A 14,177-nucleotide genomic window follows, 5' to 3' on the forward strand; every position below is an offset into this window, starting at 1 on the left:
TTACCATTGCGCTACTACTGTTGAGATCTTCGATTCTCGTTTAGGTCATGATGGCAAAAAGTCGCTCGATCTCTAATTCGAGTTTTTAGCTGTCTACTGCTATGTCCGAAACTTCGAAAAATCATAACTTCCTCATATGAAGTCAGATTTGGGCGTTCTTTTTATGTATGTTTACGGTTTTGGGATATCTATAACTTTCATTTAGACACCTAAGGTCGAAAAGTATTTTATTGAAATTTCTCGTTTTATGCTTAACAGTGTTTTACCGGATTTGCTACGGATCTTAAATTGGTCATAACTTCTTCGTTATAACTCGGATTTTAGTGTTCTTTATATTTTTGGAAACCTTAATACGATATTTATCATTCTATGCAACCCAATAGAGACTTTTGAACATTATTTTTGACGCTAATTTCATTATATCAAAAGAGATTACTATTCTTGACTTTTTAGGTCATTACATTGATTCAAAATATTGGGTTGTCACATCATCCCCCCGTTAGAGGGAATTCCGTCCCAAAATTTAATGTAAGGTAAATATTTGTGGATTAGGGAAAGAGATGTGGGTACTTTTGTTTCATTTGATCATCGCGTTCCCAAGTGAATTCAGGTCCTCGCATGGCATTCCAGCGAACCTTTCACTATCGGGGGTACGACTTTGTTTCTTTTGTTTGCCTTTACTGGGGCGATAACTCTTCCTCGTCAGATGTGTGTTGCATGTTCTCGTGGTCTGTGAATATAGTACTATTTGGAGGTGTTGACTATGCTCCTCCTTACTTCGGGAGTAGATAAGGACGTCATCGATGAAACGATCCATCTTTCTTCTTCACGAACAAGACCGATGCTCCCCATGGTGAGAAGCTTGGCCTAATGAATCCTTTCCTGAGAAGTTCGTTAAACTGAATGGAAAGTTAATGCATCTCAACTGGAGCTAGACGATAAGGCGATTTGGCTACTGGGGTAGTTCCTGGAACTAAGTCGATTCTGAAACTCGACTTGGCGTTGCGGTGGTAATCCTAGTAGTTCTTCTGGAAGGATGTTGGAAAAGTCATGTACTTCTGGAATGTTCTGAATGTCTTTCACTTCTTGGCTCGTTTCGACGATGTGTGCAAGGAATGTATGCCATTCCTTTCGAAAGCACTTCTGAGCTTGCATACACGAAATGATGCGAAGGTTCGTACTTGCTTCGTCGCCGTAAATAACTAGAGTTTCGTTGTTAGGGAGGTTAAGACGAACTGCTTTCTCAAAGCACATGATGTTGGCTCGATGTAGACTCAACCAATTCATACCGATTATGACGTCAAAACCTTGGGGTGGATTAGATGTCGTGAAGATCTAAAAGAAAGTATGATTACTCATGAATTAAGGAAAAGGATAGGTACTTCTAAGTTTATTCTCACGGAAGCACGATCACTCGTAGTCTTGGGCAGTCTCCGTCCTGAAGTTCATAGTACAACTCATACCTGGTTCATCAATCACAGTCTCGGCTATACGATTCGTATATAATTAAGATTGAAAAGGTAGTCGAATAAATGATTCTTCTCTAAGCTCACATCCAAACAAGGAAAAGAAGTTAAAGCAGAATCATCAATTCTAAACCTGTAGAACCTTGATTATGTACCACCCTTGCGTATACATTCCTCAGTGATAGATTAACCGTATGGGCCTTCGGATTGAACTTGACGTACTATACGAGTGGTATTCCGGGGAGGTTTGCTGAGGTTACTTCGGGAAAGCTACGAAACATAAGGCAATCTACGCATGAGTGCCTCGGAGTTCTGGAACTTCAGCTTTGCTAGAAAGTCGATTACAGGGAGAAGAATTTTCGCACGAAATTGGCACTGTGAGGATCGAATCGACTCATGTCAAATGACAATGTTGGACTACTCGGAATAACTGGCATTAGACTAGTTCAGAACGGTGTTACAAGAACACTACTGTGCAACTTATGAAGGAGTTTCAGTACTTTAGTTTTACCTATGATGTTGCTGCTGCGAATAAGGTATACTGCGTAAAAGCAAGTACAAGCAGCACGAGAGTCCCTTGAACTGCTGGGACCTCGCAGAAAGATATGACTCGAGTTGCACTAGTTTTATACAAGTGTTAAGATTTGATTCGACCGAGGGTATAGTTGTAAGTGTAATTAATTACTGCGATTCAGAAGTGTACCCATATTACAGCAAGATCCTTTGATGCCTTTTGTTATTCTGTGGTCAAACTCCTCCTGTTCCCCCGTCACTCTTCTCTGTTGGGCAGTCCCTCTTGAAATGTTCCATTACGCCGCATAGATGGTATATTCGAGAAATTTCGACATTGGTGGTCGAAGTAATGTGTTGGATCCGAGTCCTGCAGAAACGGGTAGTGTGCCCGTTCTTGTTGCAGTCCTTGCAGTGTAACTGTCGGCAACTACCTAGGTGATGGAAACTGCACTTATTGCACTTCGGCAAATTTCCAGCATACTGCCTGGCTGGGTTAGGGATAACTGGGATACTAGTAGGGATGGTAGTAGGAGTTACAGACGTCGTGGCCGCGAAGGCTGCCACATGTTGTTGTCTTTTGGTCGTCCCTTGGGGTGATTTGCACTTAAATCTATCCCAGAACTTCCGTTTATTGCTCTTACGTTTGAGATTTGGAGTCTCGTGGTAGTTTGATACTCGTTGATGTACTTGGTTGTTACCTTGATTGGAGTTACTGATGGCAATCCCGCTGACATTTGCATTGTTAGTGTTGAGGTGAGTCATGACAGCTGTCACGACAGCTGAGACCGCAGCTTGAAAAGTAGCTGCATCTATCTGAAGAGTCGGTGTTTTGTTGATGGGTTGTTTACTTTTCTTCGACGACATGATTCTGTTGCACGATAAGAAAATGAGTTCGTGAGAGATTGTGGTTGGCCTCAGATGTATTCTAATCATTCAGGTAAATGTAAATTTTCCGTTTTGTTAAACTGTTCTCGATGGTTTGACCTACATCCCTATGATGTAGTACAGGTAAAGAATGGAAGAAAGTTCATAGAATGGTCGCCAGCCGATTTTTATCCAATCTAGGCTATCATTGGTTGGTGGATAACATAATCCAACATTCGAAAAGAATTGGAAGTGATCCATGAGCTAAGTTATCATAGTTCAATAAATTGACTAGGGTGAGATTTAGATAGAGTTCTAACGTTAAAAGGATGAAAGTATTTGGACAAAGGTTTTTCGGGAACTAGTCGACTGTCACATCATTGATATTTAAGATGTAATAAGTTTGGGAGAAATGACCTTGGAGTAGGTCTTACATCATATCCGAAGTAGAAAAGTTTTGACAGCATAAAGGCCTAACTAAAAAGTACTTACAGTACAGGGATAGTTACATGAAAAAGTGCTACTTGGAGCATAGATAGGAAGACTATTCCTTAAACCAAGGAAAGAAAGGTAGAATATCTCCTACTGGTGACGGTTATCCCTCGGGTGAACACTTAGTTCGGCCAGCTGACGCTCCACATCGAGCAGGTGCCTTTCGTACACCCTTTGGCGTACTCGGAGCTCTATGACTTCAGCTCGAGTTTCAGCTAGCTCTTGCTGCAGGGCCTCGTGGTCTCCCCCAAATCTCTCACAAGCATATTCCAGATGAATGGTGCGGATGGTATGCATTCTCGCATTCCGTGATTCGATAGAGAGTTGTCCTGCTCTTGGCTCCATGTTTCCAAGCTTTCCACCCAAGAAGACGTCGGGCCTTGAAAAGCCAGACGAGGGTTAGGATTTGGGATTGGAGCCACTGGGGGTAGATTCTCAACTTCTGGCTCGAGATCAAGATCCTCTGGAAGGTCTTCTGCCAGATCATTATCTAAGGGAAGTTCAGGTTCTGCTTCTGGTTCTGCATTTAGCCCTCCTCCATTCTCTTGGCCGGGAAAGCAAGGGTCGTCGGGGAGGTGGAGTTCATCCATTTATCTAGACGAGAAATGAGGGTAAGAAATTTATCTAACAAATCTTAAATGCATCGATAAATAAATAAAAAGTTTCTATAAGGGAAACTTACTGCTACTCCTAAGAAGTTTGTTCTTTGAATGAATAGTGTCTAAAACACTCCTATAGTATTTTAATTTATGTTTTGTTCTCATGTTCTTCTGTATAAGAAGATGTATAACTTGGTAAGTTTTAGGTTTGTTGCAACACCCCAATCGCTCCCAAGCACACGTTCACCATATCTTAAATGAATATAGTTGATCAGGCTATATTGATCCGAGATATGATTACATAACTGCCCAAGTTTGACTGTTGTGCCCAACAATTAAATACTTTTGTTATGTTCTAGTATGACACTGTTCTATAGTAAGTATGTTGGTATGTAATTAGGTATACTTTTAGTTAAGTATTTTAGTACTTAAAAGTATAAACTCTTTGTCAGAGTATTTTAATCCCATTGTGTTTATAGTTTGTATATCTTTTATGGGTTGATATACCTGATTCACTATAAACAATGCTCTAATACCAATCTGTCACACCCAAAAACCGGAACGGCGGAAACGTTCTGGGGCGGAGGACGTCATGTACAGTATCATAACAATGCAAAATAGTAAATAAGCAACAACATCATCCATTGCATTAATAGTATAATTTCATACAAGTGTGTTCTTTAATAGTAACGAGACACCAAAAATGCATAATCAAAATAAAAGACGAGTCTTGAAGATGCTCCGTCTTCTCAAAACCTGGCATCGGTACCTGTCTACTGACGACCTGAGAATACAAGTTATTTTGAAAGCGTAGATCAGCATTTAAGCTGGTGAGTTCATAAGTATTTAATGTCAATGTTTGTATAAGTTTGAATGTAAATGTTTGTAAAAGTTCAATGTAAATGTTTGTATGTGTTTAAAAACCCCTAGAAATTCCCATATTTCCTACTAGTATAAAAAGTAGTCTTCTGCCAAGACCCGACTGTTTTGAATGTTTGTTTCTCTATAAAAGTGGATGTTTTTCCCCTAGTTTATAACTATCTTAACTCGAAAATAGCTTGCATTGACTATCAAGTAGAACTGTCACTATATAAAAGTAATGGGAAAAGTAAGTACTCAGGGGTCTTCAGAAATGACAACCTGCATTACTAATTACCTGAAAACATATTTGTTTTATTAAGGTCATAATGTGATGAGTAGTTCCCATACTAAACGTTCTCCCTACAAGAGATTCTGGGAAACAAGGGTGACTTCCGCAACGAATTGCTAGGTCGTAATATCCACATTAAAGTTATATGATCATGTATACCCAATTTATTATCACCTTCTGTTTAGAACAATGCGTTAGTGATCATTGGTATAGTTAGATCCTGTAGTTGTTCCATGCTATAGCATCTTAGTATGTTTGTTCTGTTATAGTATCTTAGTATGTACTTGTATATGATAGTATTCTCTGTGTGTACTTGTATATGACAGTATTCTCCGTGTGTACTTGTATATGATAGTATTCTCTGTGTGTACTTGTATATGATAGTATTCTCTGTGTAATATTTGTTTATGATAGTATTCTCCTAAACTATACCTATAATAGCTTACTAGTAATTTCTGTTATAGTATTCTTCTTTGTAGTATTTGAATGATTGACTCGTACTTTTATATCTACATATGTATACATCATATATAACTAATGTTTAGACGACCTTCGGACAACTAACCGATTACTCTAAGTACACATTCAAACAAGAAAAAGGGAATAAAGTGGGTTAGCAGTTCTAAGTCCTTTAAACATTACTTACATAACTATACATATATAGGCATGCATTTGACGATATATAAGTTAAAAAGGAAGTTTTGTAAAACCTTTTGAAGAGTTTAATAATAAATATTGATGACTTGATGTCAATTTATAAAATGATTTAAAAGTAGTTTGTTTGATAACACAGTTTGAAGTATATGAAATCCTATTGTTTTAAACACAGTTTGAAGTATATGAAATCCTATTGTTTGAAACACAGTTATAAATCACATATGATTGATTAAATAACAACAAGTATAGCAAAAGATTGATGTTTTTCACACGAGGATAATCGTGTGTTTACTTGTATTCCCCCCCCCCCCCCCCCTTAAAAGTGTATAAAAGCATTTACAAAGTATTTGAAAACATAGTTGTAGGGGTATGAACTCATATGATAGAAGTGACGATGTTTAACTCGTGCCGCACTTCGACTGGTAAGAAAGCTAGTTTCTCGGATACGTCGGGACTTCGGGTCTTGTGTCGTGAGTTAGAGGTGTTACCGGGGCTTCGGGGTAGTCTCGGGATGCTTAACACAGAGCAAAAGTAGCAAGGAAGGTAGAATTGAACAGCCAAAACCCAAGACCTTCGATTTCTATTTATAGGGCTGATTTCTTCATTTCCACGTCGTGGACACTATTTCCACGTCGTGGGCTTGACCGTCACTGCATGCGTCATCGCAAGTTGGGTCTGGCAGACTCCAGGAGGCGTCAGAAGTCATGCCACGTCGTGGGCACTGTTTCCACGTCGTGGCCACTGATAGTTTTGGGGTTTCGCGCCCCGAACTTCAGTTTTGCATACGAACTCCGTTTTCGACGCTCTTTATATCGACGCGTAGGCGCGATTATGCTCTACAACTCTCGTTTAGACTCCGTTGGCAAATTTTGACTTTCTTTTTAATATATTATCAATATATTATTTATATATTATTTTTAGTAGGCCGGGACAGGAAAACTCCGTCAGAAATCCATAACTCCTTCATCCGACGTCCGTTTTCGTCAGACTTTTTACCGTTGCGCTACTATTGTTGAGATCTTCGATTCTCGTTTAGGTCATGATGGCAAAAAGTCGCTGGTTCTCTAATTCGAGTTTTTAGCTGTCTACTGCTATGTCCGAAACTTCAAAAAATCATAACTTCCTCATATGAAGTCAGATTTGGGCGTTCTTTTTATGTATGTTTACGGTTTTGGGATATCTATAACTTTCATTTAGACACCTAAGGTCGAAAAGTATTTTGTTGAAATTTCTCATTTTATGCTTAACAGTGTTTTACCGGATTTGCTACGGATCTTAAATTGGTCATAACTTCTTCATTATAACTCGGATTTTAGTGTTCTTTATATTTTTGGAAACCTTAATACGATATTTATCATTCTATGCAACCCAATAGAGACTTTTGAACATTATTTTTGACGCTAATTTCATTATATCAAAAGATATTACTATTCTTGACTTTTTAGGTCATTACATTGATTCAAAATATTGGGTTGTCACATAACGGTTCTTGACTGTTAACTTGTTCAACTCCCGGTAATCGATGCACATCCGGTGTGAACCATCCTTTTTCTTTACAAAAAGGATCGGCGCTCCCCATGGCGAGCTACTCGGCCGAATAAACCCCTTCCCCAACAGCTCCTGAAGCTGTGAGGATGACTCTTGCATCTCTGGTGGCGCAAGGTGATAGGGTGCCTTGGCGATAGGCGCTGCCCTCGGAACCAAATCGATACGAAACTCTACTTGTCTCTCGGGAGGCACACCCGGCAACTCCTCGGGGAAAACATCCGGGAACTCACGCACTATCGGAACCTCATCGACCGATCTCGGCCTCTCCGCATCCAACCTCGTATCTACCACATAAGCTACAAACCCATAACAGCCCTGCTGTAGGCTCTGCCTCGCTCTAGCGGCCGAACAAAACGCTGACCCAGAACGGGTACCCTCACCGTACACCGTAAGAACTCCCCCACTAGGGTCTCGTATGGTCACCAGCTGTCGCTCGCAGTCGATAACCGCTCCAAATCTGCTCAACCAGTCCATGCCCACGATGACGCAAACATCTCCCATCGCAATTGGGACCAAATCAATCGGAAACTCAACGTCGAAGATCTCGAGTACACATCCTCGAATCACATCAGTGGCATACACCGCTCTCTCTTCAGCTATGGAAACTCACAGAGGTCGACTTAACGCCTCTCGGCGGACACTGATGTGTTGACTAGAGGCTAAAGATACAAAAGATCGACTCGCACCCGAGTCAAATAACACCAAAGCAGGTACTGAACTCACAAGAAATGTACCTACACATATCATAATATAAGCATAACACCATAAACTCAAAATAAATAGATGAAAGGACACATACCAGCCACAACATCTGGCGCTGCACGGACCTCCTCCGCTGTCAACTGGAAGGCTCTCCCACGAGCCTTTGGCGCCTCGGCCTTCACTGGCCGACTCTCTACAGCTCGAACGGCAGCAGGGGCAGATCCCTGTGATGCTCCCTAGGCTGACCCCCGCAACTGCGGACACTCGACCTTCCGATGTCCGGTCTGGTTGCAGTGAAAACAGACTGCAACCCCCTTGGGGCAATCCTTGGCCATGTGCCCCTCCTTGCCACACTTGTAGCAAAACCCTGCTCTGCAAACCCCCTCATTACTCTTGTCGCACTTGCCACAAGTGCGGCTCTTCTGGTTCCCTGATCTCGAATCGACGGGCTTGGCCCGCTTGGCTGCCGGCTGGGACTGTGCCGGTCGCCGATCCCTCCCCTGAGACTCCGCCTCCTCCCTAACCTGAGTCTCAAGCTCTATCTCCCTCTTCCGGGCATTCGCCTGAAGCTCGACAAATGTCCGGTACGACGAGTTCGCCACAAACTCGCGGATGTCTCACCTCAAAATGCTCAAATACTGACTCATGCGTGCCTGCTCGGAAGACACGTGCTCAGGGCAGAACATCGCCCTCTCATGGAACATCCTGGTGATCAACAGACTCAGTACCCTACTTGAGGGTCAAAAACTCCTGGGCCAACCATTCCCTTTCCACCGGGGGAACATACTCATCACGAAACATAGCGGTGAACCTCTCCCAGGTCACCGCGGCAAGCTCTGCAGAAGAATAGTGCGCGGTCACAAACTTCCACCAGTCCTTCGCTCCCAAGCGAAGCTGGTTCAGCATGAACCGAACTCTCAGATGCTCCGGACATGAACACATATAGAAGCATCCCTCAATGTCAGAAACCCATCTCATCGCAGCAATCGGATCCTGCGTCCCATCAAACTCTGGTGGTTTCGTGTTGCTGAACTCCCGGAACAGCAACGAATCACCACCCTGAGGTCTAGTAGTAGCAACAGCTGCGGTAGCTGCGGTGGCTGCAGCCTCAGTAACTGCTGCGTATCTCTCATCAAAAGTCTCAATCATCGTGGTCTTAGTAGACCCAAACATCTCTGGTATCTCTGCGCGGATCGTCGCAGCCACCTCCTCGTGGATCATCTGGCGGAGCTCCTCATCACTCACTCCGCTGGTCCCTGGTCTGTGGCGTGTCCCAACCATGATGTCTCTGAAATACAACACAAAATATCAGAGGCTCGCTCGAGTATGCACACACTCGATAACCCATTCCTACTCGATCCCTGGTACCCAAAGGATTCTTACTTGGGTTGCGTACTGATCCGGTGTCTTCAGTAGTACGGGCCCAATACTACCGTCCATACCGCATCAGTATTCACTCCAAGTCCTCCTCCTAGGATCCCAAATCCCAAGTACTATACTCTCACTATGCATAGTCTACTCTCTTGCAGATCTCTCATAAGCTCCTCGTTGCTATCTACTCACTCTCAAGCATCTCCTAGCAGCAAAACCCCTAGGCTAAGGCATCACAAATCAGGCCACTCTAGTCCTAATAAGAATTCCTAGCCTACTTTAACATGCATAACCTATTATCTCATATTTCATAACACATAATATAAAGGTATTTTGGGAAATCACCGTTCGGACGCTGGCTGATCGTACACACTGCTCTGCTCTGCTCTTTTCAAAACCCTTTTTTTTACTCTTTTAGAAAAATTCTGTTTTATTTCGAAAAATTCCTCAAATCCTCAGTTTGAGTTCAAATGCGCTCGAAGGTGCATCCGAATCCCTCAAACCAAGGCTCTGATACCAACTTGTAACAACGTAAATTCAATACAAATTTTCACTTTAAAAGATATAATTTCATTCTTAAATATTCTCAAATCTCAATGTATCACATATCAAATCCATAAAAACACATCCTAAGATCAAAATGTATAAAACTCCAATAGTGTGTACTGATCATGCCGGCGTCTTCCCGCGATCCTCACTGGTACCTGAAACACATAACACAAAACACTGTAAGCATAAATGCTTAGTGAGTTCCCCAAAATACCACATATAACACATATTAGCTACTCGAGGCTATAACTCTGTGGGCCCACTGGCCCTAACTCTGTGGACCTTTCGGTCCTAACTCTGTAAACTCTGGAAAATACACACAGCATAAATCACATAGAAATAATGCAGTGCAACACATCACATACAAAGAATACAAGATACTCTGTCACATAACTCTACTTACCACTCAAGGTAAAGTATAGTGAGAAGACTCACCTCGGGTAACTCGGCAAATCTCGAACTCGGTAAAAATCCGGTCTAGCCCCCGCCTAATCACATGAAATAAGCACTCTAATCAATACAACCCTTAAGGCTAGGCTAATCCCTCTCTTAGTACTCTCAGAAGGGTAAAAGACCATTTTACCCCTCTCATGGCCCAAAGACCCTAACATTGACCAAACCCTAAAAGTCAAAAAAAGTCAACTCTAGTCAACGGTCAACTTTGACCAGACTCGTTGAGTGCACTCGGGCGACTCGGCGAGTCCACGCGGGTCCCCTAAATCCTTCTAAGCCTCACTTGGCACGTCGAGTCCCTCCTCTACTCGCCGGGTTACTCTGCAACGAATCGCGGGGCAACCCCGACTCGACTCGTCGAGTCCACTTATGGACTCGGCGAGTTGCTCCCATAACAGCTCTCGAATGACCTTCTGAGGTCAGATCTGTTTCTCTAAACTATAGATCTGACTTCTCCACGACCAAAAACCACGTAAAGGTCGAAGCTTGACTCACATGCAAAGCACCCAAGGCTTTCCTTGGTGAAATGGCTTCTAAAATGGCAACCTAGTCTCCTTTCCTCCATAAACCAACATAAAGCAGAATGGGGAAGGCTCTCTGGGCCTCTATGGGTCCAGATCCAAGGTCTAACACAGCAAGGGACCATTAACTCAACTTTTCAAGCCCTAAAAGTTTATAGAAAACCCTAGATCATAGATCTTAACCCAAAACAGAAAGGAAGTTCGATTTGATACCTCAATAGTGTATATCTAAACTTGAAAACCCTGGATCCACAACTCCCTTGACCTCCTCTTGCTGGAAACAACTTCTCCTTTGCTAAATCACACCAAAATCGGTCAATATGGCCTTATCACTCTCTCAACTCGCTCAAGCTCTCAAGGGGCACTCTCTCAGGACAGGTAGCCGCACAAGAGGGCTATAAGGTCCTTTAAATAGGGCTCAGGCCTGGGGATTTAGGGTTTCAACCCACAGCGTGGACTCGTCGAGTCCCCCCTTTCCGACTCGTCGAGTCCGCTCATTAATCCAGTCAGCAACGCGATCCTACTCGGCGAGTCTGAGCGCCTACTCGTCAAGTCCCTCCCTAAAACGCAAGATAAATACTTAATATAAGATACCTGGGAATCCGGATGTTACACCATAACTATTATTGGTATGTACTTGACCCGAGAGTAGCATGGTCCATTTGGGTTGCATATCATCAGGACAATTTGTTAGGATGGACTCTTGAGAGAAGGTTATATATGATTTATTAATATATTATAAGTACTAATATATTAATATGAAATCATATGATTTTAATTAGTATTGATCAAGAATTAATTTAGAATTGGTTTAGTGATAAAAAAGAGACTAATTAAATCTATGGGGACTAATTATGTTAATTAGTTATATTTATGTGTGTTAGGCTTATGATCCATGTTGGACCAAGTTTATGTATGGATACATAAAGAGTTGGGCCACATGAACCATGGATCATAAGACCCATCGGTATGGATTTGGGTTATATCCATGACCCTAGAAATCCCACATATAAATACATACTTCATTGCCCAAAATCAACACTTGTGTATTCTTGGAGTTCATGGTGGTTTTGGGTGCATGAAGATTCTCTCTCAAAGCTCCTCCTTTGTCCATGATGTGTTGTGATTCCAGTTGAGGCTTCCACACTATTGGGGCTAAGCTCTTAAGGCTAGATACATCAAGACTTCAATCACCACCATAAGGTATGTTATCCTAACTAGATTCTTGAGTGGTATATGACAATTGTATGGTAGTTGTAGGTTTAATACCTTGGAAACTCCATTGCATGTATAATTAGTGAAAACATAGATCCAAGGTATTTAGGGTTACATGAACACCTTAGGAGTGTTAGAATGCTCAAAACCCAACAGTGGTATCAGAGCCTAGGCTTGTTTTCAAGTTATACATACTGAAATAGCTTAAAAATCGAAAATCTGGCTTCCTGGGCACTGGAATCGCCGAGTCCACTGATGGACTCGCTGAGTCCATGAAGAAATTCATCCTACTCGTCAAGTAGGTTTGTACACTCGATGAGTAGAAGCCCTTGACAACATATTTTCAACTTTTAAGGCTGGAATTGGTCTAGAATCATTACCTTGAACTGTTTTGGACTTATAAATCATGTTTTTGATGTGGTAATGATTATGGTAAACCAATTTCAAGGTTATTATCAAAGTTTCAAGTTGTATATATGTTTATATGATTCTTGAAAATTGTTAATATGGATTGTTCATGCTTATGAGTTTTGGTAGATCATAGGAATTATGTGCAAATTGTTTGTTAGTGTAAATCTTGATCTTATTGACATTGTAGGGACTCCATAACTTGTCCTCAAGTTATGGATTACCAAGTTTTTCGTGTCATCTTGTTTTATGAGTTAATTTAGATTAATGAAAAAATTATGTGTTTGTTGTTTTCAATCCAAATTGATCTAAAAGTAGTTCATAAAATGTGTTTTTGTAACTTATCCTCAAGTTATATGAAAAGTCACATTTATGAATCTTAAAACTCATTAAAGTGTCATAGGTTACAAAATGAAGAGTCTTTTTCTCATAAATAGTTTTATGGACTTCATAACTTGTCCTCAAGTTATGGATGTTCAAGAGTCTCTTCATTAAAGTTTTTAAAACTTTAATTAAACTCATAATTTATGAAAATCCAAGAGTTTTGAAAAGTTTCAATACTTTCCCTCATGTTTTGGAATTTGTAAAGTTTTTGCTTATGAATGCTTTAATTCCAAATCAAACCCTAGAATTTTAAAAGTTTAAAATTCAACCCTTATACTATTATTATAATTTTAATTATATAGATATGTATAAAATAAAGTCAATCTTACCGTTAGTAGGCCTCATTCACGAAGCCGGTCTATAAGGGGGTATAAAGTTACTGCCTATAAAATGGCAGTTTAATGGGTGTCCACTCTCACCCACCGATTCCTTGACTGGCGGAGGGTCGTTAGCCAAACGGGTAGGATAAGGACTATAATTCTCCCTTTATTAAAAGTATAATGATAAATACTAAGTAACTAAACACTTATAAATTCCCAATCTTAGTTACTTAGGAAAATGTGAAAAGGTGCTAACCCATGAAATTACACTTTGCACCTTTGTTAAGTCGTTAGTGGAGCGTGTGTGGTTAACCGGCACACTAACATTGGACTAACAATGTGTGGCAATGGGTAACTTAATGTTTATCATAGATTGGTGGAGCGTGTGTGGTTAACCAGTACATCAATTAGGTGATAAAGTTAAGGGTACCAAGTAAATTTGCATGGTTATTCACACCTTGTTTGTGATCCTCGGCATCCCAGTCACAAACTTGAGAGGGAACAATCAAGATTTAAACATGTCATTGAAAGCTCAATGAATCTCAAAAGATCTAGGAGTTTCAATCCAATTAAAACTTAATTTATTTTGTTTTTTGTGGTGGAAATTGGTAAATCGTCATTTACCTATCTTCAAGTATTTTATAACTTGGATTACGGCATCCCTCTTCCAGTTATAAATAGTTTGTTGGGTCCTAGCCTTAATATTTCATATTGGGTGTTATATTAAGGACTTAAATCAACTAAACTTGAATTTCTCCCTTATAAATGTCTATTTCAGACAACTATGGTCTTCCCAAATCTTTAGGAACAAGCCTTCCTAATGAAGATGATATCCCACATGGCAATCAAGGTGAAAGATTAATCCCTTTGTTGTGCATTAATGGGACTGGAAATCATGCTTCACTTCCTCCACATCCTCCAATAATTCTCCCTATCCCACAAGTTTCAAGACTTGTAAAGTTCTA

This window comes from Lactuca virosa, chromosome 1 (assembly GCF_052849685.1).
Source record: "Lactuca virosa cultivar CGN04683 chromosome 1, Lactuca_virosa_CGN04683_v6, whole genome shotgun sequence".
Classification (NCBI taxonomy): Eukaryota; Viridiplantae; Streptophyta; class Magnoliopsida; order Asterales; family Asteraceae; genus Lactuca; species Lactuca virosa.